The sequence below is a fragment of the Dermacentor silvarum genome, chromosome 1 (genome assembly GCF_013339745.2).
Source record: "Dermacentor silvarum isolate Dsil-2018 chromosome 1, BIME_Dsil_1.4, whole genome shotgun sequence".
In the NCBI taxonomy this organism is placed as follows: Eukaryota; Metazoa; Arthropoda; class Arachnida; order Ixodida; family Ixodidae; genus Dermacentor; species Dermacentor silvarum.
The window spans coordinates 224,414,968-224,441,644 of NC_051154.1; the positions used below are offsets into that span (position 1 = coordinate 224,414,968).

General features: G+C 46.3%; 1 protein-coding gene across 1 annotated transcript in view; it reads right to left on the reverse strand.

Annotated features, from left to right (window-relative positions):
* Positions 1–604: 604 nt before the first annotated feature.
* LOC125942081 (uncharacterized) overlaps positions 605–26,677 on the reverse strand; it is a 79,077-nt gene continuing 53,004 nt past the window's right edge. The window contains exon 5 of the mRNA XM_049660005.1: positions 605–681. The gene's annotated coding sequence lies outside the window, so the exon portion shown is untranslated. The remainder of the gene's footprint in view (positions 682–26,677) is intronic.

Genomic DNA, 26,677 nt, shown 5'->3' on the forward strand with positions numbered 1-26,677 from the left:
TCTTCATTACCTTCATCACACTACAAATGTTTGCATCTGTATTATACAGTTACACCCACGTATATCAAGCACAATATATCTGCTAAAGATGGTCGTTATATCAGTAGTCCATTGTACTTGAACTTAGCACAGTGATAACGAAATTTCTGACCCTGACAAGGAGACATAGTGAGACTGTTAAGTGCATTTGACTGTAGTCATGCAACCATGGCATTTTCGTTGAGCTCTAACCTTCCTTCTCAGATATACATCCATTCCCACTCAGAGAGCAACATATCAAAATGATATATGAACACTAGTGCATACTACCTCAGTGGATACTGAAGGAAGTTTCAGAAACTAATCTCTGTACACTACAGTAGGCATGGATGTATGCATGTATATTGTTCCTAAATTACCATTTTATTTCAGCTTGCAGTGAGCATTACTGCAGTGCACAAAAGTATTTAATCGTCATTACTCCTAAATAAATTGCAATAATATTTACGATATATAGAGCAATCAATGAAACTGTCAAAGCAGGTCATCCATAAAACCACTGTGGAGTTTACATACAGCTAGACAGTGGTAACTCTTGTGCAATGAATTGAATATCAAGGAGGCATGCTTACAGAAGTCGCAGGTTTCAAGTATTCCATGGTGGCTCGCACGGCTTGGGGTGGCAAGTCAAAGAAGTCATTGCTGAAATCAGCAAACAAACTTTCTAATAAAAACATTTAAAAAACAAACATCATTTGAGCAAAACAATTTCAAGGTGACAAAATATGAGCAGTAAATTAAATTTTGAAGCCAGATGGCTTTATGTAGAAATGCGAAATAATTTTCGACTCCATATGCTTTTTAAAAGTACAGTACACTGATCGCAACTCCAAACACTTAAAAGCCCGTATAGCTCCGATGTAAGGTAGCAGTGCAACTCACTTGCATGGAAGCACTTGGGTGTTTTTATTCAAGGTAGCAATGGGTGCAACGTGGAAGCACACCAGCCTGTATGGATACACGCTGTGCCGCCATCAGCACAATTGTACAGCAAATCATGCATGAATGTGGTTATGAGAGATTTAGTCTGCTTGTTCCCACGTCGTGCAGTCGCGAGCGTAGACAATGAAACTGTCATTTTCTACCATGCTCCAGCGCGTGATCGTGCTCTGTGATCCACTTGTGTATGCCTCAGTGTTCGTGTAGCACTGACTTATACCGCCAGTCAGGTTTTCTGTGCACAGCGCGCAAATTCGTGCGCTACGCGAAACGAGGCAAACATCAACAGCTCGAGCAACCGTGAGCGGAAGTACGCCGCACAGCAAGAAAGTGAGAGAGAGAGAGAGAAAAAAAAAGAGGGCGGGGCTCGTGACGTATGCATCACACGATCCTTCAGCTCCGCTATCGGAGAACGCAGGGAAGGTATTTCACTTGCAGAGGCTAGATGGAGCAAGTGGAGAGTGTGTTTATGTTGGTGGTGATGCTCACCTCCTGAAATCGTTGGTTCGTGGACTGAAATATTTCTATCTAGGCTATTAATGAACCAATATGAAAAATTCTTGCGTTAGAACACTCCCTAGAGGGTACGTAACAACTTCCAGCATATAACCAAAATTTTCTAAGTGGCCTGGCGAGGGGCCTTTAGTCTGCTCGCATGCTAATCAGTGCTCCGAAGCCTCGTGGTCCTTTTGTTCTTGGCCCTTCTATTCCGGCTGCTGCATCAGTGACTGCCACTACACACACGCTGTTGCATCTGACAGTGGCCTTCAACTTGCAGAAGATTTGAATCCATTCCCACTTGTGTAAGCGTGCAATCACGAATAAAACGCCATCAGTGCGGGCCCGTGAATCGCAAAGCGATGAGTATTGCATGTCGATAACGCAATGGGGAGGGGGGTCCTTTCACAAAATGCGTATGTGGCGTACAGTGGTTTCTGAATTCAAACTGTAATGTGTATCCGTAATGTGTAAAAATCCGTCCAAGTGGGGGTTGGGTCGGATTCTTTTTGGGTAGTCGTGCAACCCTAAAATGCTGTCCCTGGCCGGTGGCGCAACTGAAGGCTCATTCACACCAGGCCGACACGACAACGATTTTGGTCTGCCGACTGTTGGCGACTGCGTTTTCCTTCCTTTAAACCATTGGCTGCAGCGCCATTCTCTCAGCCGAAGAGTGACATATATATATATATATATATATATATATATATATATATATATATCGCAAGTGCGCTATGTACATCGTTGTATTGTGATGTTACTCTCAGGGACACATGACTGCTGTCACCAACAGTCGACAGACCAAAATCGGTGTCGCGTTGGCCTAGTGTGATTGAGCCTTAACTAGACATGTCCAGTTCGCATCCCATGCCCGGCCCCACTCAGTAAAAAGATCGAGTGTTATCCACGCTTCCGAGTGTAATGTGTGGGAGGCCTTGCACTTTCTTGAAACAGAGTGGCAATCTGCTCTTGCCGTTATTGAACGGCCGCAGTTTGCATGAGTCATGATTCCATATGCGTAGAACAGCCTGCTCATTTTTTCTCCATTACATGTACTACGCTATTAAACGGGAGATTTAATCTCCCGTTTAATGCCGTCTGCTAAAACAGCGCTGCTTCAAATTCATCGGCACTAAATATTTGCAACGATGCAAGAGTCGCACTCGGTTAGGAGAAGCGCACTTGCAGGGACACGGTGCGCCACAGCATTCAATATATCGAATGTGGCGATGAAGCCTGCTGTGGCTGCTAGCACAGATCAACACACTCAGGTGTCATCCAGTGCTCAGTTCACCTATGGGAGGGCTTCACCAGTCTCATCATTACAGTTCCACAAATGGGCATCTTCATTAGCTTCATCACACTACAAATGTCTGCATCTGTATTACGGTGGCTAGATGGGTAGGTGTGCCCAGGGGCGGATCCAGGTTTTTTCTGAGGGGGGGGGGGGGGGGTCAGCTTCTGTCAATGATGATGATGATGATGATGATAGTAGCCTTTATCATTTACCGAAATTCACCGTTTCTGCTCACGATAAACCCGCGTTTTATACGGCTAGAGCAACACCTGTAGCCCGCCGTGGTGGCTCAGTCAGTTCAGGCGTTGCGCTGCTGAGCACGAGATCACGCGATCGCATCCCGGCCGCGGCGGCCGCATTTTGATGTAGGCGAAATGCAAAAACGCCCGTGTGCTTGCGTTGTAGTGCACGTTAAAGAACCCTAGGTGGTCAAAGTTAATCCGAAGTCTTCCACTACGGCGCGCCTCATAATCGGAACTGGTTTTTGCACGTAAAACCCCAGAAAGAGGAAGAAGCCCTATAGCTAAGCCAGGTATCGGTTTCTCCGAGCTTATAGGAAAAGGACGTTACCCAATACAGCCATGTGCTTGGCGGCTGTGCCTGATAATACAGGTTGTTCAAAACTAAGCTTTATGGTTTTCTTAAAATTAGGCACTGAGAGGCACGCGAATACCACCTGTGCAAATAAGTTATGTGGCCAGGGGGGCACAAAGTGAGATGATAATTATCGCTGTGAGCAGCCCAATTAACTAAAATTGAACAATTATTTTTTGTCGACTGCAGTAAGTGGGTATGTTTGTACTGAAAACTTAGAGGAAGTCGTGTTTCTACACAGTATCAGTCGGAAGAATTATTCTAGCGTGTTCGTGCTCCGAGATATCCGACTCCAAATTTCAATTGTACTGCGCAGAGTTATCGACTCGACGCGAGAGCGGTTTATGCTTTGCGTTGCTGTGGAAGGGAGGCATTTTGAACATTTTTAGGGCATTGACATTTTGATGGGTGAAGTGTTGTCATGAGATTTGTGCATGACAACACCAAAGTTAAAGCGGCAGTATGAAATATTCGTTAGCATAGCTAAAAAGGTTTCTGCTGTTGATGGTGCAGTTGTTGCTTTTGATTTCAATAAAACTTACAATACTTGGAAATCAGCAGTCACTTTATTTGCATAGCCCAAACAAGGACCATGCCCGGTCGTCTAGTCACCATTACGCACGCGCACTGCCCTCCGGCTTCTCCGCTCGAGCCATTATCTCGGCATGGCAGCTGCCGCCATCTTTACAGGCTGCGCGGTCGCGTGTTACGACAGCGGTTACAGGTTCTTTGATTTTTTTTTTTTCGCCAGCCGTGAGGGGAAGGGGACAGTTATTATCTTTGCCAATGCCTCCGCCGCGTTGTCAGACTAAACGCCGCACCCAACAGCCGCGTCACATCAGGGAGGAGCTTTGCGCCGATCCTCACTCTCTTGCATGCGTAATCATGCGAACGACAATTAAAATTTGGAGTTGGATATCTCGGAGCATAGACATGCTAGAAGAATTCTTCCAAGTGAAACTGTGCAGAAACACGATTGCCTTTAACTTTTGAATACAAACATACACTTACTGCAGTCAATAAAAAGTTAATTATTCAATTTTAATTAATTCGGTTGCTGACAGCGATAATTATCTCACTTTGTGTCCCCCTGGCCACGCAACTTATTTGCGCAGGTGGTCTTCACGTGCATCCCAGTGCCGAATTTTAAGAACACCATAAAGCTTAATTTTGAACACCCGGTATATCAACCTGTATTATTTCTTAAAATAAAATTAGGGATGGTCTGTCGCAGGTTCGTTATAAATGCGTAAGCACGGGTCCGTCTTAGGAGTTCTGTTGGGACACCTTGATTTCCTTAAGAAGATTCTTTGTGTTCGGCTGAGACACCTTCGTTTCAACGCGGCAACCACTACGCTGGTTGTTTGAGATATGCGAATCACCGCGCATGAAGTCTCACGACGCCACCTACAAGAAGAACGATGTGGCGTAGTAGCCGTGAGCGCGAGCCAGCGTCTTCATGTTTTGTTTCCCACGCGACGTCATCCTTTTACACAAGGCGCGCATCCGCTCCCGTTTCTCTAACCACGCGACGCCATCCAAGGCCCGCGCGCTGGCGTTGGCCGCTGACGTCACGCTCCCCCACTACGCAGCCGCTGCTCGAGGCTTCGCGCCGCTCCGCGAGAACGCCCACTCAGATAAATGGATCCGGCGGCTTCGAGCTTCCTATGCTTAATGTACGACAATAAAACTGCGAAGTTACAATGAAAAATGTCACAGTTTCGCCCTAAGGGCGAAGCAATGAATGCGATAGCAACACAGCAATGTCATACGAAGTAAGGTGAGCGGCTTTGGTAGCAATATGAATTGTAGTAAACATGAGCTGATTAAGTAAGCAGGTGTGCTGCGGCGTAAGTAGACCGACATGAAGAGAGACTCGATGACCACGAGAAGGCGCATGTGAAACGGTGGTGTTGATGAGAAGCGCTTCCCGTGGGCAGCGCGTGCGAAGGGACACACCTGTAGCGCTGCACTGCCGATCCGGGCAGCATTGCGTGTGTAGCGTGCGTTGGAAAATGTGGCCCGACTATTACGAACTGAATGAACAAGCGTGGTGTGAGCGCGCACAAACACGAAGAGAGATCACACTGAATGACAGCAGACAACGACTGTCAAAACGCTGGCAGCAAGCATACGCCGCAACGGGCGAAGGTACGTGCGGTCTATCGCTTCAACGGAAACTGAGCGGCGAATGCACTTAAAGGTCAGAGCCGTGTGGAGATAAGAGACGGTGCGAGCGAGCGACGAGCGCGGTTGTTGGCAGAGAAGTGCGCCCCCCCCCCCCCCCCCCCCCCCCCCCCCCCCCCTTGCTCCCTCCGGCGCTGGCTTCCTGCTTCCTTGCTTGCGCGCGGGAGATTGAGTGCGTTCGCTCTCCGTGATAGCGCGCGTCTCCGCACGCTTCCTCTCGGGCATACGGCGCGCGGCGAAGATTTTATCTATAGGGAACGTCACGGCGACGGCGACGGCGACGACGACGGCGACGGCGACGACGACGGCGACGACGACGCCGACGGCAGAAATCCGGTTCAAGTGTCCATATAATTGCTATCGCAATAAAACTTGTAGCGTACGAACGGTACTGTGCTCGTACTGTATATTGTTAACGTGTAACTGTGATCACAATGGGTGCTACAGTTTAAAAAAAAGTTGCCTATGCGTAGTTCTTAGTTTAGCTGTTGTTATTAGTTATATATGAACACTTCAGCAAGATATCTCTTTCATTAAGCAGGTTGGTCGCGGAACCGATGACAGCAAATGAGGCAACCGATGACACCCCAATGCGGAACTAAGTTGATCAGGCGCGAAGGCGCTCGCGCGGACATCGGCGTGCTTGGCAAAAGGGACTTCCGCTCGTTCATTCGACGCCACCGACGGGGCGAGTAAGGCACGGCCGGCGCCAGGAGGTCCAAGGTGTTCATGAGAAAAATTAACTACGGCAACTTCGCGACACCACACCCCTACGGAGTACAACTAAGCTTGTGAGCGAGCTACCTTTACTTCTACATGGCTGATACCACTGGTACTCACAAAAAATAATTTTGAAGAATGCTGGTGGCCATATTTTTTTTACAGGGCCATCCCCCTATCAGCGAGGGGGCGATACAGAAATCTGAGGGGGGGGGGGGGGGGGGTCAGGACATCCGGACATCCCCCCTGGATCCGCGCCTGGGTGTGCCGACCGGCGCGTCTGGAGCGTAGTTCACCGCTTATCCGCGTCATGACGCAAAATTGGCGCTGCGGTCGGTATAACGGTTCCGCAGCGTGCGTCGTCTGCTACAGGCAATTAAGCTGGCGTCGGGCAAAAAAATAAAAATAAATAAAGAAAGAAAACCCGTATTGGAATAGTTGTATGTCGTCTGTTTGTGTCAGTTTCAAAGGTGAAGAGCTCCACGTCTATCGTACTGTTTGCAAGTTCCCAAGCGATGTGGATTGTTCCAGGTCGGAAAAATGACCGGCGAGATTAGCAGCAGCATTGCTCCAACAAAGACAACCAAGGAGACTTACTGCTTCGCTGCGAACTGCAAGTTGGGCTCTAAATTTGTGAGAAAGGCAGCGGAAATGTTCGCCCCGGGCTGATCAGTAGCATGCTCAGTATCGGCGACGTTAATGAGCAAGCCGTACACAGAAAAGCGTACGTCGATGAGCTCCTCGACATTGGAAATTTGCAAGCCGCACATGAGGTGCTCAGCGCCTGCGACATCAAGCACCGCTGCGCTGCTACAGGGAAAAGAAAAGTGACTCTAGGCTTATATTTTATATAGCAGGCTATGTAGCAAGGAAGTTCCTGCAAAGAACCAAGTACCCGATTGCTCAGGGACATTACTGAATTCAATAGAATGAGTAGGTCAGGGCTGTTGCTGCCTTCTGAAGCACTAAAAAAACTGGTAGCATCGCTCGAATACACCTTCAAGCTATGCTTCAGTACAGTTACGAAGGAACAGTATCGCCGACTTTGCATCCTTTCTGCAGCTGAATCCTAGGAATTTGATCGTCTGTGAGCGGCACAAGAAAGAGCTCACAAACGATGTTGCGAAGAATTACACGCCTTTACTTTCTTGTCAAGGGCAAGAACATGGCGCGCGAAAGTAACAGGGAGAAGAGGAAGCACCTGAAGCGGAGGCGTGTGCTGTGAATAATGTTATGATGTGGTGGACCAACGTTGCAACCTTGCTGGCGCTAGGCTATTTATGTTGGTGCGTCTGCTGACTGAAGTTATGAGAGCATTTCTTGTATTTTAAATATATTCATTAATCTAGCCCAAGATATATTGCTTTATTTTATTGCAACCAAACAGTGAACCCTATGCACTTACCAACACAATTCGTCTCGTAACAATTTAAATACCGTAACTGAGGCAGCAATAAACACAATAGCTGGATTTCTCAAATTGAAACATTAGAACTCACTAAATATCACGTAAACACGTTTCCATATACCGTATAAAGCCACTGCAGTATTTTTTTATGCATGGAAAAAATGCATCTACGTATTTAATGCAATGGGCCGGAGCGCCGCGTTTGTACCAATAAATGTAACCAATTGCCAAGCTAGAAAATTGACTTCAGCATATCGTGTCTTCTGACTAGACGACAGTAACAAATTCCCCATTCTGGCTTTACCTACACTGCTCAAAACGGCATTGTATAACGCGTAATTGAAAGCTAGAGCAGAGGCAGCGATACTATCAAACACGCTGCTCGTCTATACAGTGCAGCCGACGTTGCGCGCAGCTTAGCCGTTATACTGTCCGCAGCGCCACTTCTGCGTCATGATGCGGAGAAGTGGTGAACTACGCTCGGTCGGCACACCTACCCATCTAGCCACCGTATCTGTATTATACAGTTAAACCCACTTAGATCACAATAGGTCTGCCAAAGATGGTCATTATATGAGTAGTCCATTGTACTTGAACTTAGCACAGTTTGATTTGTGCTTATAACCTTGTTGTTAATTTTCACTACTTCCCATTGTCTAACATTGTTACATCTTACAACAAAGTATTATTGAGAGGCCACAGACTGCCCCCTTTAAGATATTGCATTCGCTGACTAACTGCACTTCACTGCCATGCATGCTATGTGCTATACTTACTGGCTGAGAAACCATTCCACTTTCTTTACGAGGGACAAGCAAGCTAAAAATTCCTAGAAAGATGCTGGCCTGCCATGGCAAAAGAAGATGTGCTGCTACATTGCTATGGGAAACGAACATTGCCCAGGGGGCCGCTCGTGAAAAATGGCCCTCAGTGCCATTAGTTAGAAAGCACCGTAACTTTTATTCTCTCAAACAAATGTGGAGCCGCCACAAGCACATTGTTTTTACATTTTACGAAGCTGTTACCTTAGAGAGATTGCATGTTTTTTCTTTTTAATTTCACTCCGTACGATACTGAAAACAGTGAATACGCTATGATCCTTGAGGACAAAATTACTTGCGAGAAACACCCCAGAAGTACTTGCGCAGAAAACTGGGAGCCACCAGAGCACCTACCTGCAAGCTTTTACTGCCGATAGTGTTGCGCTATGGTTTCAAAATGATCAACTTACTGTAAGAGTTCTTTCATGCAAAATAACTCGAGAAGGGCGAGGATTGCATACAGATAATTGTTTGCTATGTAGAGAAAAATAACACCCAACAACCGCGGTTCAGGGTTTCTGTAGAAATAGAGAATCTGTAGAAATAGTTGAAATGGTATGCGATTGCGGCTGTTTAAATCCAACGTCGCTGTCACTCATGCTCATAGTTCTCACAAAAATTATATAATGATAGGGCAATTTTACGGCTGAACTAGTTCTGGCAATTAACCACCCAGGAATAACTATGGCGTTCAAGCTTTTTGGTTTTTTTTTCACGGCTCTTGAATGTCCCCCACCATACCTCTGCTAGCCATCTTCTGCTTGTATGCCTAAACAATGCACGCGGTGTCCACAAGGGGGCGCTGTGTATCAGTTCGAAAGTCCAGTGCTGGTCACCCACTCGTACATCTGGCAACCGTAACGGGCTAATCTAGAAGTTACTGCCCTGGCATAGAAAGACGCATTTCTTCACAGTGTGTCCTTCTGTGAAGGCATGTAAAACATGTTTTGTGTTCTTATTGATTTAATGGGTTTAGCATCGCAAGCGACAAGAGATGCTGTAGTAGACGGCAAAATTTTGACCAGCTATGCCCCGCCTCAAACCGGTATGAAAAAAAAGCCACTTCCGACAGTTGTCGCGGCTGGAAAAAGGCAATTGATGGGTTTTAATGGCGCAAGGGCATCTTTGGCCAAAGAGCCCCAAGTCTATGGATACTTTCCATGATTTACAGTGAAATCTCGGCGATACAAATCTTGCGGGGTCGCTTGAAATATTCAAATCATCCAAAATTCATATCATCAAAACATACACCAAATCAAGAAAAAATAAATTTATTTTTAGCAGAAAAAATTCATAACAGTGGAACCCGATTGATACATTTCTCGCTGCTGCGTTTTTCCAGCTGCTACGTGGAGTCTTCACGGTCCCGACGTAAATCCCATTGACTTCCACGTATTAAAATGGCCTTTATACGTGGCCAATCTGTGATGTTTCTGCATCTTACGGTCATGTTTCCAGAGGAGAACTGCAGATGGTGACACCGCCCCATCTCATTGGCTAACGGCACAGTTAGCAGAGCGCGCAAATTGGAATAAAGTCTGTCGATCACCGGAGTCTGTGTTGCCTAGTTGTTTGCTCTCGTCCGCCTATTTCAGGCGGGGACTCAAACGTCACAATGGCGACGAGGAAGACGCCTTGAGGTGCTTGGAGGTTGTTTTCTAGTGCCGCTGCGGCCCTGGGCTGCGTTCTTGTACTTTGGAAATGCCAGGCGTAGGCAAGCTGGAGCCATTCTACGTGCAGATGAGGTGCGAAGAATACCAAAAGTGGACTGTACAGTACTTTATCGCCAACGACATGCCGGATGACAAGCAACGAGCTGCCTTGCGCACGTGTTGTGGCCCGGCCACATACACCCTGCTTCATAATCTGCTGGCGCCCGTGAAGCCGTGTGAGGCAAGTTTGTCCACCATTTTTGATGTTCTTGGAAAGCATTTCTCGCCAAAATTGTTGGAAGTAGTTGCCACATTCAAATTCAACACAATAATCTTAAGCTTGCGGGGGTCAGCCGACTAAATCTCAGGTGCGCAAGGGATAAAAGCCGGGGTGAAAGCGCGCTTTTGCGCGAGGCACGGCGGGGGAGGCGAGAAAGGGAGGAGTTTACTTCAGCAGCGGCCGCTGTATCTTGAAAGCGATCTGCGACGTGGAAAAAGTGCGCGCCCCCGCAGGCCTCATCTTCAAAGCGATCTGCAGACAAAGTGCAACTAGTGCCGGTAGCTTTGTATGTGCTGCGCTTTCAACGTCTAGTTCGCGTTGAAACGAGAGATGGCACGCTCGCTGCCGCGCCTCCTCAATCCAGCATTTTGAGAGCGAATTTCCACGGTCATCGAGCGAGATGGGTTCGTGTTTACCTCTGCGTGCATTACACCGTGCTTGTTAATTTAGTTAGTAAGCGGGGCCTCATGGACAAACTGGCTCGCGGGCTTATCGAGTTCGAAGATGCCGCCGTCGCGGCGAGGCCGCCACGGCAGCAAGTGAAGATTACCGATTTTTGATGCCTACCCGCAAATAAAGCCTGTCTGAGTGCGTGTGTTTGAGAGCATCGTGATGTAGTTCTTTTCCGGCCGGTAAGTAGCCACTAAACTGGTATTGGAGGTTAATTCGTACATCGTTTAGTGCGTACCTAAACGTCATTCCCAGCCGACTACGTATTAACGAGGTTTGACTGTATAATACAAATACAAAAGTTGGACAAGAATGGTAAGGACGTTGAACTGTGCTATATAAAGGGGCAAAACTCTCATACTGACAGAGGTTTTTAGCCTAGCTAAACAATGGTGTTACTGTTATGTCAGACATTTGAATGAATGAATGAATGTGTGTTGTTTAGTGGCGCAAGGACCAGATATGGCCAAAGAGCGCCATGCCAGTTGCTAGTGAGTTTGCAGTGGAGTGATGAATTCTGAGAAGCTGGCTGTAAAGGCGTGGCTGTAAAGGGGCCTAAAAATAGTCACTGTAAAGTGAATAAAATATACATGTACTAAAATCATGGCAATGACTAATGAGGTGTACTATGAAAATGAATGCATTGAGAAAGAATGATAGGATATTAATATATTTAAGATGCAGTAATTGGTAAGAAGCACTACTGCCTAAACAGACCCCTTGAACCACAAGGGCCTGGAGGCATGTGCTATAAAAAACTACTATCACAGCGGCATCCTCTGGGAAGAGGATGCGCTACGAACTTGTTCGGCTAATAACATGCAGGACCACATCGTTCAAGAAATCGACAACTGCTTTGGAATTAAAAAGCGGTTCTTTACCAAGAAACATAATGGGATGAAGAGGGACATGATATCGGTACGCTTGTGGAAAATATTTTTCTGTTTCGGCTTCCCGACACTCCAGGATGACGTGGAGGACGGTCAGCCTCTCACCACATCTATCACAGGTTGGTGGTTCATCACCAGTCAGCAAAAAACTATGTCCTATTCTGAGACGACAGAACAGGACATCAGTTCGTCGTGTTTTTGTTACGGGGGGCCAGAAACCTAACTGTGGTTTAATCAAGTGAAGCTTATTATTTGTTTCAGCGTCCCACAAGCGTTGCCAGTGGCCTCGCAGTTTCCTTCGCAAAAAAAAAAGGCTTCAGATCTGTGGAAGAAATAGCAGTGACAGAATTAATAGCTTGCGATGTAGTTGATGCGGCCAAATGGTCTGCTAGCACATTGCCCTCGATGCCTCTATGGCCGGGCACTCAGCATATAATCACATGCTGGTTAGATAAATATGCTTTACACAGAATGGCATAGAGCTTAGTAAGTACAAGATTTTTGTGTTTACCGAGTGACATCAATGCTTTTATGACACTTATGGAGTCTGTAAATACAATTGCTTTTTGAGGTTTTGATTTCCTTATATGATTCACAGCCGACAATACTGCATGGGCCTCAGCTGTAAAAATACTTGTTTACGAGTGCAGTACACCGGATTCCGAGAAGGATGGACCGACGGCTGCATAAGACAACCCGGCATGTGACTTAGAAGCGTCTGTGTAAAACTCCGTGCACGAGTACTTGGACTGGAGCTCTAGGAAATGCATTTGGCATGTGCCTCTGGTGCGTGTTTAGTAACCTCTACAAACGATGTGTCATACACTATGATCTGCCACTGCCACGGCGGTAACAGTTTCGCTGGAGCCATAGGACGATGTTCAAACACTGGAACACCCATTTCCTCACTATGATCAGACGTAATGAGAACGGCTTCCTCGCTGCAGGTCGGTTATGGAAGAGTGCAGCAGCAATCATATTGTTTATGACGGAATAAGAGGGATGTTCAATGTTCGCTTGTACTCTCATAAAATATGTAAAACAGGTATATGATGGTTGCAGATGAAGTGACCACTGATTCGACTCTACATTGAGGCTCTGAATCGGAATTGTTCAGGAAGCACCGGTCGCGAGGCAAATACCCAGATGGTGAACGGGGTCTAGCATTTTTAATGCCGAGGGGTTGCGGAATTATAAATTACAGCTCCGTAATCAATGTGTGAGCGGACAAGACTTTTATACAAGTTAAGAAGACACTTTCAATCACTACCCCAAGTAGTACACGACAGAAGCTTTAAAAGGTTCATTGTCTTCAGGCATTTTGCCCTCAGATACTTAATATGAGGAATAAATGTCAGCTTGTAATCTAAAATGATTCCAAGAAACTTATGCTCGCTGCTAAGACAGCGATGCTCCTTTGATTTGTATACTTGGGACAGGTGCTACGACAGGAGTATGCAAGTGCTCTTCTGGGCGTTTACTTTAAAACCATTCTCATCTGCCCATTTGGACTATCTGTAACCAAGCTTCACTTGTCGTTCGCAGATGGCAATATTACATGACTTGAAGCTTATCAGCACATCGTCGACATAAACAGAATAAAACATCGCGCGTGGGATGACTGTTTGCAGGGTGTTATGTTGTTTGGGGGTCGTACGGTTATTGTACGACCCGGGTTACGATGCGACGGCACGGAGCCGCAAGTGAGATACCGCTAGGCCACCCTAATACCGCCATGAGTGTCGAACAAGCACTGGCTAGGCTTGGCTTGCCTAGCCTTTTTATTACACAAAGACATGGGTAGGGGGCGCTAGCAACTATACATAACACGCCCCTTTTTTGTTTTCAAGAAACTAATGTGAGAGGCACAAACACAATAACAACGTTCATTCCCGGTACCTGGCCGGTGGCTGTATGTGTCTCCCAGCACGCGTCACATAGGTCGAACTTTGTCGGACTTGAGCAGGTAGGTTGCGAGGTGTAGCATCACCAACACTTGCACTTGGCACAGGTTCGTTGGTTGGTCCATATTCATCCAGGGTGTAGTCTTCTGCTGAGTGGATGGAGTGAACACGTGGCCTTAGGTGTACACGGTTACGTACATATTTTGCTCCATCTGTGGTTCGCACAGTGTAGCGCCTTGGTTGGGGACCAACTTGAGTGACAACTCCCTTTTGCCAGGTATTTCTGTGCCTCACCCAGACAGGCTGGTACTTTTCCAAAGTTGGAAGTGTACGAGTGCGGTTGTCTCCATGCTTGTGCTGCGCACTCTGTGTGCGTTTAAGAAGTTGCTGATGCGCAACAGTGGAGTAGTACGGTTTTAGGCTTATTGGTAATGTTGGCATAAAAGTTCTCAATCTCCTGCCCATTAACAGCTCTGCAGGGGAGCGTGCTCCAATGGTTGGGGTGGCACGGTAATTGAGAAGAACCAAAGACAAGTCCTTGCCATCGCTGCATGACTTGATCAGCATCGTCTTGACCGTCTGTATTGTTCTCTCCACTTGCCCATTGGACCTGGGATAAAAGGGTGATGATGGCTCATGAACAATGTCCCATTGATGCAGAAATGATTTGAATGCTTCAGAGTCAAATGGTGGCCCTTGATCTGAAATAAGGACATTGGGGATTCCAAAGCGTGCAAATATGTCTTTCAGGACCATAATAACCGACGATGCTGTCGTAGTTTCCATACGCTTCACTTCAACGTATTTTGAAAAGTAGTCAACTACAAGGATATACGTGCTGCCTTGACAGTGGAAGAAATCAACAGCCAATTTTTCCCATGGTCTTACTGGCAAGTCTCTGTCAAGTAAAGGTTGTTGGGGGTTTGACTTCTGGTTGGATTGGCATATGTCGCAGCTTGAGACTAGGTTGACGATGTCCTTGTTGAGTGAAGGCCAATAAACACTCTGGCTTGCCAATCCCTTACAAGCCACAATGCCGCGATGAGCTTGGTGCAGTTTCGCTAGAACCTCAGCTTGGAGGGCTGCTGGAATTACAAGGCGTTGCCCACAGCATATAAAACCTTCTGTGATGTAGAGTTCACTCCTTATGTGAAAGTGTGGTTTTGCTACAGGGTGGACATCACAAAGGCGATCTGGCCATCCATGTTGAATTTACTCACTTAGTTGCTGTAAGGTTGGATCTCGATCTGTTGCTTCTTGAATCTGATTTAGTTTTGTAGGCGACGCTTGAACCAGAGTCGACACCATTAGTCCTGGGTCGCTGTCTGTAGTTTCTATCTTGGATTCAGGATCTGGGCACCTTGACAGTGCATCAGCCACAGACAGTAGCTTCCCTGGTACGTACACGAGTTTAGTGCTGTAACACTGAAGCCGGAGCATAAGCCTTTGAAGTCTAGGTGACATGTTGGTTAGATCCTTAGTCTGCAGTCCAACTAGAGGTTTGTGGTCTGTTTCCACAGTTATCGATCGGCCAAAAGTGTAGTAGTGGAAGCGCTCACATGCAAACACTACTGCTAAGAGTTCTTTTTCGATTTGAGCATAACGCTGCTGGGGCGCTGTGAGAGCTGCAGAAGCATATGCAATTGGTCTGCCTTCCTGTAACAGAACCGATTCCATGCCATACGAGCTGGCATCTGTTGAAATAGTGATGGGCTTAGACTGGTCGAAATAACGCAATACTGGTGCTGTTGAGAGCATCTGTTTGATGAGGTTGAAGGTCTCAGTATGGCAACTTGTCCAGTGCCACGCTACATCCGCCTTGAGTAGCTCACGCAATGGGGTGGTCGTTGCTGAAAAGTTGGGGATGAACTTTGTCAGATAGGTCACCATTCCTAAAAACCTTTGTAGCTGTGACTTGTCGGTTGGCACAGCCATGGCTTCAATAGACTTGACTTTTTCGGGGTCTGGAGCTAGCCCCTCGGAGGAAAGCCGATGTCCCAGATATGTGATGGCTGAAAGTCCCAACTTTAATTTTGCTTTGTTGAACTTCAAGTTGTTCTTTCTTGCAATAGTCAGCACCGCTCGAAGATGGGCCATGTGTTCTACGGAAGTCCTTGAGGCGACCAGTATGTCGTCGAAGTATGGCTTGACTATGACTTGGCCTTGAAACACTTCATCAATGGCCTGTTGGAACAGCTCGGGAGCTGTGGCAAGCCCAAAGGGTACTCTGAGAAAGCGGTATCTGCCCCAGGGTGTTGTGAAAGTACACAGCCTTGAACTTGCCTCATCCAGGGTCAGTTGCCAGAATGCGCTCTTGGCATCAAGAATAGAGAACACTGTTGAGCCACTTAGGCTCGCAAAGAGCTCCTCAGGACAAGTATGGGGTAGTGGTGCCTCTTGAGGGCTGCATTTAGGTTGCGTGGATCCAGGCACAAACGAACAGTCCCGTCTTTCTTTGTTATCACCACAATTGGATGAACCCACTCACTATGTTCAGCCACTGGCACTATCACGCCATTCTCCTCCATTCGTTTGAGCTCCATTTTCACCTTGTCCTCAAGCGCGCATGGTATTCTGCGAGGCGCACAAACTGTTGGAATGGCACCTTCACGCAGGTGAATGCTGTACAGTCCTGGAAGTTGACCGATGCCTTCAAAGATGTCAGGAAATTCATCCAACACTTGCTGGTACTGCTCTTGGGGCAGTCTGTTGGCTGAGTTTGTTACTGCATGAAGAGTCTTCACACGTGAGAGCAATCCCAAAGTTGTACATGCAGTGGCTCCCAGTATTGGTTTTAGTGGCTCCTTCACCAACAGAAATCTGAGTTGGCACACCCTGCTGTTTACTGCACAAGTAAGTTCACATTCGCTGTCTATTGGAAGCTGTTGCCCACTGTAGGTGGTGACTTTTGCTGTCGTTGGCTTTGTTGCTGGTCTGCACGGCCACTGTGTGAACATCTGTACAGGAATTACGTTGACATCTGACCCGGTGTCTAGCTTGAATGTCAATTCATGCCCATTCACACTGACAGTCTCGCTCCAGTCAGCTGTGTCGACAGTGATACTGCACGCAGTCAAACAGCCCAAGTATAATTCCTCCTGTGAGTCTTGCTGTAGATGCTCGTTTAGCAATCCAACTTGCGGTCTGTACGCTGCTGGCTGCCGACGTGGCTGTTTGCACAGATGTGCGAAATGGCCAAGTTTTCCGCAGTTGTGACAACTTTTGCCATAAGCTGGGCACTGTCGAGGGATATGCGAGGTTCCGCATCGAGAACACTTACGATTAGAATTTTCAAACGAGCGATGAGGCTGCTGAGGCTGCTGAGGCCTGTTGGCACTTATCGGGCGATCCGATCGCTTCGTGGGTTTTTTATGCTCGTGAATGGCATTAACCTCTGGCTGTTGGTCGCTTGTTGCGATTTCTTGTACATGTCTCTTCGAGATTTCAGCTGCCTTGCATGCAGACACAATTCTTTCAAGTGTAACGTCGCGCTCTCGTAAGAGACGTTCACGGAGAGCTCCGTCACGAATGCCAACCACTATGTGGTCACCAATGAGTCTGTCGCACTTGTCGCCAAAGTCACACTTCTGCGCCTGTCGTCGAAGATCAGTTACAAAATCGTCAATTGACTGACCTGGCTTTTGCACCATAGAGTTGAACAGGGCCGCTGCCTGTATGACGTTCTTGTACGGGCAATACAGCGCGTCAAACTTGTCAAGAATGTACTTCACTGGGTCTGCGTCGTCGCTGTCGGCGGCAGGATCCGCAGGAAAAGTCTGTGTGATGCGACGAGCATACGGTCCCAGTACATGAAGCAACAATGCCTTTCGTGCTGATTTAGGCTTAGTGTCGTATTCACAAGCCAGTTCATATATCGTGTATGCTTCCCGCCATTCTTCCCATGCGGACGGTGGGTCGTCACCCGGCTCGAATTGCGGTGGTGGCTGGATAAACGCACTGGCCATGCTTGCTGGTTGCGGGCAATCAATGTCAGTCAATCTTCTTACACCATGTTATGTTGTTTGGGGGTCGTACGGTTATTGTACGACCCGGGTTACGATGCGACGGCACGGAGCCGCAAGTGAGATACCGCCATGAGTAGAGTGTACTAGACAATGGTCGAGTGGGCCGAACGGCGCTCTGCCGCTGAGGCGCCGCGTGTGGAAAAATAGTGCGAGGGCGCTGCGAGCGAACTGGATTGGGGCGGAGACGCACCTCCGCGGCATTTTCTACGTACTTTCGCTGCGGGCGCCGAGGCCGATTGCGCATAGTACACTCTTAAAATAGCGCTTTATTTCAACTGCAAATTTATGTTTAAATCATTTTGCCAAACATATATATTTGAGGCATGGATTATACAACGCGACGTCTTCAATTTTGCTGTCGTTGTCAAGCGCGTCGTCTGCTAGCGAGCGCGCGTTCGCTACGCGGCCGCTTGCGGACGCCCAGTTTTTCTCTCAGAACCTCTGTGCAGTACATTTTTTAATGGTTTAGTTTCTTCAGTGCGCCCGTGACTCTTGACGGCCGGTGCCAAATGTAGTTTTAGCCAGGTGAACTGCTGTTTTTACCACTGTCTTCTAGAAGTAACTGGTATCTCCGCACCGTGAAGGCTACATAAAAAATTTTATTATTGATATCGTGTCATTTTACACGCGCATCTTGTTGGTGGATATTGATCAGGGCCAATGATCGAAGAAAACAATACTAGAGTGAAATAAACCAGATTTATTAACTGCGTGGCGCGAAGAATGACCAATGTATTTATAGGTAATTAAATCAAAGGGTACATAGACATATACATTTACGATATGTATAGGTAAGGGAAAAAATAACAAATATTCGAAACGCAATAATTGAAATGAAAAAGTGAGAACTCCCGACCGGAATAAGCGCACGTGTTTGCAGTAACACACTTATATATATATAGTATATATATATATATATATATATATATATATATATATATATATATATATATATATATATATATATATATATATATATATATTTCCGTTCGAATGTAACGCATGACAGCACTATTGAAATCTCAAAGGTGAGTGACTGCATGCAAGTGAGTACTGTTATTCGGAATGATTTTGCTGCATGAGAGCCGTGGCTGTTGCGTAGAGGCGCAGTTCCTGAGAGAATTAACGGACGGGTGTCAATAAGTCCTGCTTAACAAGTTCCTAGCTAGCAATCGTCCCAAAACGACCCGTTTTGGGACAGCCTGTAAATCTGCTAACTTGATTCAGACAAGGAAAACTTTGTTTGACAGTCTCACCATGTTTGTAACCATTAAAACTGGGTGCCCCATGTGGTACGTACACTTATCTTCTTCAACGAACGCAACAGATCTGCACATATCTCTGTATGGTAGACATGCCGTTTATTTAATTGTTTATTAGGGTCGTTATGATCGTGCACCGGATAACTGAACGCAGCCGTTTATAATATACAAGATACAAGCTGCAGAGTTGAGCGGTCATGCATTTGGGAGCGGCATTACATTTATGCATGCATGCATAAATGTAATGCCGTTCCCAAACGTATGACCGCTCAACTCTGCAGCTTGTATATTATAAACATGAAATATAGGATAAGCGTAACATGTCTTTCTCGGAAATCAGACTTGAGAATAATTTATGTTGTTTACACCCCCCAGAAATAAGCCAAAGAGCGCAGCCGCCTACCTTTTTCTTTTTTTTAATATAAGCAAATTCGTCGGTTTTACGTGACAAAACCACGATATGATTATGAGGCGCCCGGTTTAGTTTTTGCCCCTGGGGTTCTTTAAAGCGCACCTAAATAGAAGTACACGAGTCTTTTTCCATTTCGTTCCCACCTGGATTGAACCCGCGAGCTCCAGTTTAGCAGCGCAAAGCCGTATCCACGATATAGGCACTAATTAGGCTACCGCGCAGGCTTTCTTTCTTTTCTTTTTCTTTTTTGAAGTATCGACTGGAAACAAAAAATTCCACGTACGTCTTACGGCCAAAGATTAGCTTATAGAATGTCTAACTATAAAACCGTTTTCGGCGCTCGAGGTCCGACTGCAATAAATAACCCCGTACCAATTACTCCGCATTCTGTTACGCGAGAAAGGCGGAATCTTGAATGGAATGTTGCGCTGCAGTTTACTCTTTTTTTATCTATTACAATGGTTCCTGTAAATCTGAGTACAAGGCGCCGAATGGGGCAGATATGCTTTACTTGTTTGAAGCGGCAAGCAGGAAGGTTACATATGTTGCTTCGTCTGCGTTTCGCAAGACCTACTGATAAAAAACTATATGCGTAACAATACACACGAGAGATACATGCTGCTTGAAGAACGAGAAAAGTATTTTTCTCCAAAGAGAACCGTACAATAACATAGTAGAATAAAAGCCGACACTGCGGCCGCAATGCACGCGCAATCATCGAGTGGCATTAGAAAATAATAAAAAATAAATAAATAAAAGAAAGATAAGGAATTCATTCTTAAGGCATAACTACATGTCATATGCAATTATGAACCCCATTTGATTGGTCTGAACGCAAATACCAGCGCGCGAAGTTTTACGAATGACCCTGCCGAGCAGTATCGTCAGCAGTTTCCAACGGCGCGACCTTGATGCGGCCCAATCCACTTCGACCGCAGCGCCTCCCCACTATTTTTCCACGTCGGGCGCCTCACTGCAAAGCATGCGCCGCCCCAGCCGCTCGTCCCACTCGACCATATTCTAGTACACTCTAGCCATGAGTGTCGAACAAGCACTGGCTAGGCTTGGCTTGCCTAGCCTTTTTATTACACAAAGACATGGGTAGGGGGCGCTAGCAACTATACATAACACAGGGAATTCATTTTTACAATAAATAGTGCGCAACTAAGCACGCCCCCCTGTGGCACACCGGTCTCTCGGGTGAATGCCCTAGACAAAGCGTTACCCACTCTTACGCGGAATGTGCGATTAAATAGGTAACTTTCGATTGTGTTTAACATGTTGCCATGGCATCGCCAAAAGATCTCGGAGAATGCCGTAGCGCCATGATCGTGTCGTAAGCTTTTTCTAGGTCGAGAAACACTGAAAGACAGAACTGCTTATGTATAAAAGCATCCCTAATATAAGACTCAATACGAACCAGGTGGTCTGTTGTGGACATACCTTCCCTGAAACCACATTGGAAGAGGCGTATTAATTTGTTATTTTCAAGGAAACAAATTAAACGCCTGTTTATCATTTTTTCTAGCAGTTTGCATAGGCAGCTTGTTAGCGCTATTGGCCTGTAGCTGGTGCCTAGGGATGGGTCTTTGCCTTGTTTAAGCACGAGGATGACTATAGCTTCCTTCCACGAGGGCGGGATATACCCATCCACCCACATGGCATTGAAAAGATACAGGAGTGTCTTCAGAGGTTCAGGATGTAGGTGCTTAATCATTTCATATATGACTCGATCACCGCCTGGTACCGAGTTGTTACAGCAAGCGAGAGATGCCTTAGGTTCAGCTAAAGTAAATGGGCAGTTGTAGGCCTCACTCGATGAACCCTTACGTTTAAGGGGCTGCTGCTCTTCACATTCTTTGAACATCAGAAATGCTTGCGTGTAGTGGGACGCACTGCAGATATATTCAAAGTGTTCGTCCAGACAATCTGCCTGACATAGGCGCCGACTACGGGGGGGGGGGCTCCGGGGCTCGAGCCCCCTCCGGAATTTTCCCGGGGGGGGGGGGGGGGAGCTCCTCCCCCCCCCCCCCCCGGTGATGCGCAGCCTACACCCCCCCCCCCCCTCCCCGCCCCTAAAATGTCATTACTGGAGTTCTGTTACCCACATAATTTGAGGATTCTCTTGCGTTGGCTCCACATTTTCACTTTTGTTGTGGCTAAAAGCTTACGGCACCATTGTTGGCGCAGACGTGCACGGCTTTTAATTTATACTTTCGCTTTATTTCGGCAAATCGTGACAATAGGAGGACAAGCGCATAAACCAGCGGCGGCTACCTCGTCCGTGTTTCCTCACCTTAAAACTTTTTTTTAATTGCCGCTGCGAACACCATGCACAGACACAATATATTTAAATATATACAAAGGACAATGTTTATTATATTTTTTAAAGAGAAGGCAGCCAACTAAATAGATAGCTTATAGTTAGAGAATGAATATGGTGATGTATGTTCACCTCACTTCAAATTACTTTGCGTGCTTTTTTGAACCTGAAAAAAACCTGCAGACTTCAGTGACCCCTTCGGCAGAGTCTTCTATCAACAGCGTGTGAAAAGCACGCGAGTGATATGTGTCTCAATATTGATTCTCTTTCCAGTAGGCAATGCTAACGACTGGCCACAAAATAAAAGAAAAAAAAGAGCTCTTCTAATTATTTACAACATTTACGCATTAAGGATGGAAACATCGCCTCTTGCATGCAGAGGCCATAAATACACCCCGTTTCAGCAAACACTTTCAAAAAATGTTTAAACGGTGCCTGTGGCAGATAGCACAATTCTAGTTCATGAGCTGGTCTACTCAAAGAGGTGGACATTACTTGCACAAAAAATTGAAATACATAATCGACTAATTAAAAAATCACCAATTAGGTTTTTAACATATTAACTTAATGCCCATGTTGCAATTTACAAATTCTAGTCGTGGAATTCGCAAGGCGGATGCACTAGGAACTAATTCTCAGGATGGCACCAGTTATATTAATTCCCGAACATTGCGGAGAAATGCATTGGCGTTCCAGTTACTTTTGCGCTTACCCGCCGTGGTTGTTTAGTGGCTATGGTGTTGGACTGCTAAGCATGAGGTTGCGGGATCAAATCACGGCCACGGCGGCTACATTTTGATGGGGCGAAATGCCAGAACACCCGTATACTTAGACTTAGGTACACGTTAAAGAACCCCAGGTGGTCTAAATTATTCCAGAGTCCTCCACTACAGTGTGCCTCATAATCAGATCGTGGTTTTGGCACGTAAAATCCCATAATTTGTTCTTTTTATACTTTTGTGCTTTGATGCATAAAACGACGTTTTGTTGAGAAAGTGACTGGCACGCCAATGTATTTTTCTGCAAAGTTAGAGAATTAATATTTCGAGACTGGTGTCAACCTGAGAGTTAGTTCAAAGTGGATCCGCACTCCACGGCTAGAATTTGTAAATTGCAACATGGGCCATAAGGTAATTAGCTAAAACCTTAATTGGTTAATTTTGTTGATTATTCGATTATGCATTTCAATTTTTTGTGCAAGTAATGCCCGCCTCTTCGAGTAGACGAGCTCATGAACTAGAATTGTACTATCTGCCACAGGGCACCTTTAAAAATTTTGGAAACTGTTCGCTGAAACACCTTGTGTATAGAACTCACTCAGTAACCGAAATGATGCCAAGCCGGATTCACTCAAAATCAGAATAAATAGAAGTCTAGAAGTCATGCGCAGCAGTGCTTATACTCGGACTCAAAGTACTAAAAAAATAAAAAAGAGTGCAGTTTGGCTGGGAAGGCGAAGCAGCATTAGTGATAGAGAAGTAGAAGACAATTACACGAAGGAAGATTCTTACCGTGTAAATCCGCGTAAGTATTGCACCCGTGTAAGGGCCGCACCCATAACTTGACAGCCAAAATTTTAAAAAAGACATCCAACCGAGAAGCAATCGCGTTCCGTGTGCTGATTCTGATCGGGCTCAACAGCGAAATGTCGCGCGCAGCGTGCTTCGCTACTGGATGTCGAGAGGAGGCGATCGCGGAGGTTTACGGCGGATTTCATACTCGATCGTAGTTGGAAAAATGAGGTCAAATGGCCCGGTCCCATGAAAGGCTCGTCAAAATTGCGACAGAAAAGTGTGGCCCTTACACGAGTCTATACGTTAGTTATAGTGGCCATATAAATTGTAGTAAACATTCACCTAAAATTAAAATAGTAAGCATAGTGGTCATAGTGGACATAGTAAGCACGGACCATGTAAACCTGTAACTACTTCACTGGATGACCTCGAGCACTCGCTTTCACAACACATGCATTGTGAAGAACGCCGGCAGCGGAGGCGAACGATTCGCACAGCCGCGCAATTCACCGCAACTCTGAAAATTGGATTCATCATCATTATCTGCCTATGTTTATGCCAACTACTGACGGCCTTTCTAAGTGATCTGCGATGACCTCTGTCTCTTAACTCTGCAACACTAGGGGCGCAGAAAAACAGCATACATGAAGTTAGCAGCCATCCCTGGTCACCTTTTATCATTGCACCCACCAGTGATTACCAACAATTAGATATGGCACGCGGGCCATACCCCCCCCCCCCCCCCCCCCCTGGAAAAATGAAAACTTTCCGCCTATGCTGCCTGATCCTTCCAGGCTCTCCCCTTGAGTACTTACTAAGGGGAGTGGGTGTAACCTCCCGGCCTTTTCATTTATTTACTGGATTCCACACTTTCGTCTCATCCATGTAAGAATTTATACCGGAGATGTACTTCTCCCAACTCTCCCTCTTAGCACGTCGACGTGTTCTTCTACCCTGAGACTTTATGTATTTAAAACTAAGCAAGTTTTCGGCGGTTCGAAAGTCCCAAAGTCGTCCCCAAGCTTTGTTTTGATTTTTCCGTGCTTTTTACATTCTTCATTCCACCATGGGATACGACGTTTATTCGCAAGTCCGTTAGTTTGACGGATGCATGTTGTGGCAGCCTCAATTTTTAAGCCTGTTGTAAACGCTACAGCATCATCTATATTAAAGGAGGCAATATCATCCCGTCTTAAATAGGTTTGTTCTTAGAAACATTCCCAGTTAGCAAAGTCAACCTTCCATCGGGGAATGTGTGGTTAGCATACATCTTGTTTTGTTAAGTTTAACATGATTGGGAACTGGTCGCTCCCAAAGGGGTTTTTGAGAACGGCACGCAATTAGTGTACTCGACGCGATACTTAAATCTATGAAGCAGTATGTATTACGCGTCACGCTGTAGTACGCTGGCTCTTAAGTAAATATGCTCCTGAGCAAAAGAAGTTTTCAATTAGGCCACCTCTCGCATCGCAACGAGTGTCTCCCCACAATGTGTTATGTGCGTTTAAATTTCTGTCATCTATGTATGGCGCCGGAAGTTCATCTATGTAGTTTTGACATTCAGTTTTATTAAGTTGATAATTGGGAGGGATGTATATTGAGCTAATAATGACTAGCCTGTGAAACAACACCCCTCGCACAGCAACTGCCTCTAGGGACGTACAAAGTTTTAATTCCCGGCATGCAACACCTGTGTTTACTACGACAGCCACATCACCGGAAGACACGACTGTGTCATTGCGGTCTTTGCGAAAAATAGCATATTGTCAGCGTATGTTTGAGGTGTGTTTCTTGGACACACAGCACCTTTGGATTATACTTATGTAGGAGTTCTTTCATGTCATCGAGATTGTGGAGGAGACCTCTGACATTCCACTGTAATATTTGTGCATCCATGTTGAATGTGGTTTTTGTGCCCGTGTGTTAAGAAAGAGGAGTTACTTCACAGAGCCCCTTCTGGCCGCCGTGATGTGGTATTTTTCTTCTTTGGAGCGATCGCAAGACTCTCGCCGCTTCTTAGGCGCTGGTGGCGTCATCTGGCCGGTTGTGGTGTCCATCGCCTCTTGCAAGGCAGTGGACACGTGCTTTTGTGAGCGGTTGGTTTGACGTGAAGGCCTCGCCTCGAGGGATGAGACACCCTTGAGGCTACCAGCCCGGAGGTCGATGGCCCCTTGTTCTGAGATGGCGGAGCAGCGCTAGCTGCAGCCACCGAGGGGGTGGATGGCGTCACTGCCGGCTCACTGTGTGTGGGCCGAAGAGGCACTGGAGGCCTTTGTGGCGCTGCCCCCTGACGCGCCACTTCGGCAAAGCTGTTCTTCGGCAGATATGACATCCGCCTACGTGCCTCTTTGAATGAGATATTTTCTTTTACTTTGATCGTCACAAATTCTTTTTCTTTTTTCCATAATGGGCATGATCGCGAGTACGCGGCATGCTCCCCATCACAATTTACACAGTGTGAAGCCTTCTCACAAGATTTGGAAGAATGTTCATGGGCACATTTGGTACAGGTTAGTCAGCCACGGCAGTTCTGAGAACTGTGACCAAACCTTTGGCATTTAAAGCTTCGAAGGGGATTGGGGATATAAGGTGTGATGCAAAGCTTAGCGTAGCCTGTCTCGATAACCTCAGGTAACACACTTTAGCCAAATGTTAGAATTATAAGCTTAGTTTTAATCTATTTTCCATCACATCTCATCCCACCATCACACCTCATCTTAATTCTTTTCACATTGATGACATTCTGGTCACTCCATCCCTCGAAAAGTTTAGTCTTGGTTAGCTCCATCAGATCATCATCAGAGATGACACCACGAATGGTGTTCATAGTACGGTGCGGGTGACACTCACGGGAACATCCCCAAAAGACACAAGATTAGGTAGCTTTTCATGCTGCTTTTTATCATGGAGTTCGAGAAGCAGATCACCACTTGCCAGCTTGGAAACCTTATAACCTGGGTCCAAAGCTTCCATCAGTGATTTCGCAACCAGGAAAGGTTAGACGATTCTTGCTGACTTTTCTGTTTTCTCAGAATGTATTACATGAAATCTTCAAAAATTATCAACGTGGCGGCCAAAAAACTTGAATACTTCTTCGGTGCGCCCTCGTTTCTGGGGGCGATCGTGAAGTGGGGTGAAAGAACTTTCCATAGGCATAGATGAAATTTTCGGCAGCAGCACTAGCCACCCACCATGGAGCCTAACGAGGAGACGCTACAAAACCTGGGATAGGTCTCGCATACGAAAGCTGTACGCCACTGCTATAACCTAATATGATATAACCTAGTTTGGTTACATCAAACATGATTAACCCGCGCTGCCTAGAAGATCGGACGTAAATAGAAGAGAGGAGGTGACAGGAAAGATTGAAAGTGAGAGAGAAAGACAAAGAGTGTAGAAGAGGACAGGAAAAGGCAACTACCGATTTCCCCGCGTGGGTCAGTCCGGGGGCGCCGTCTACGT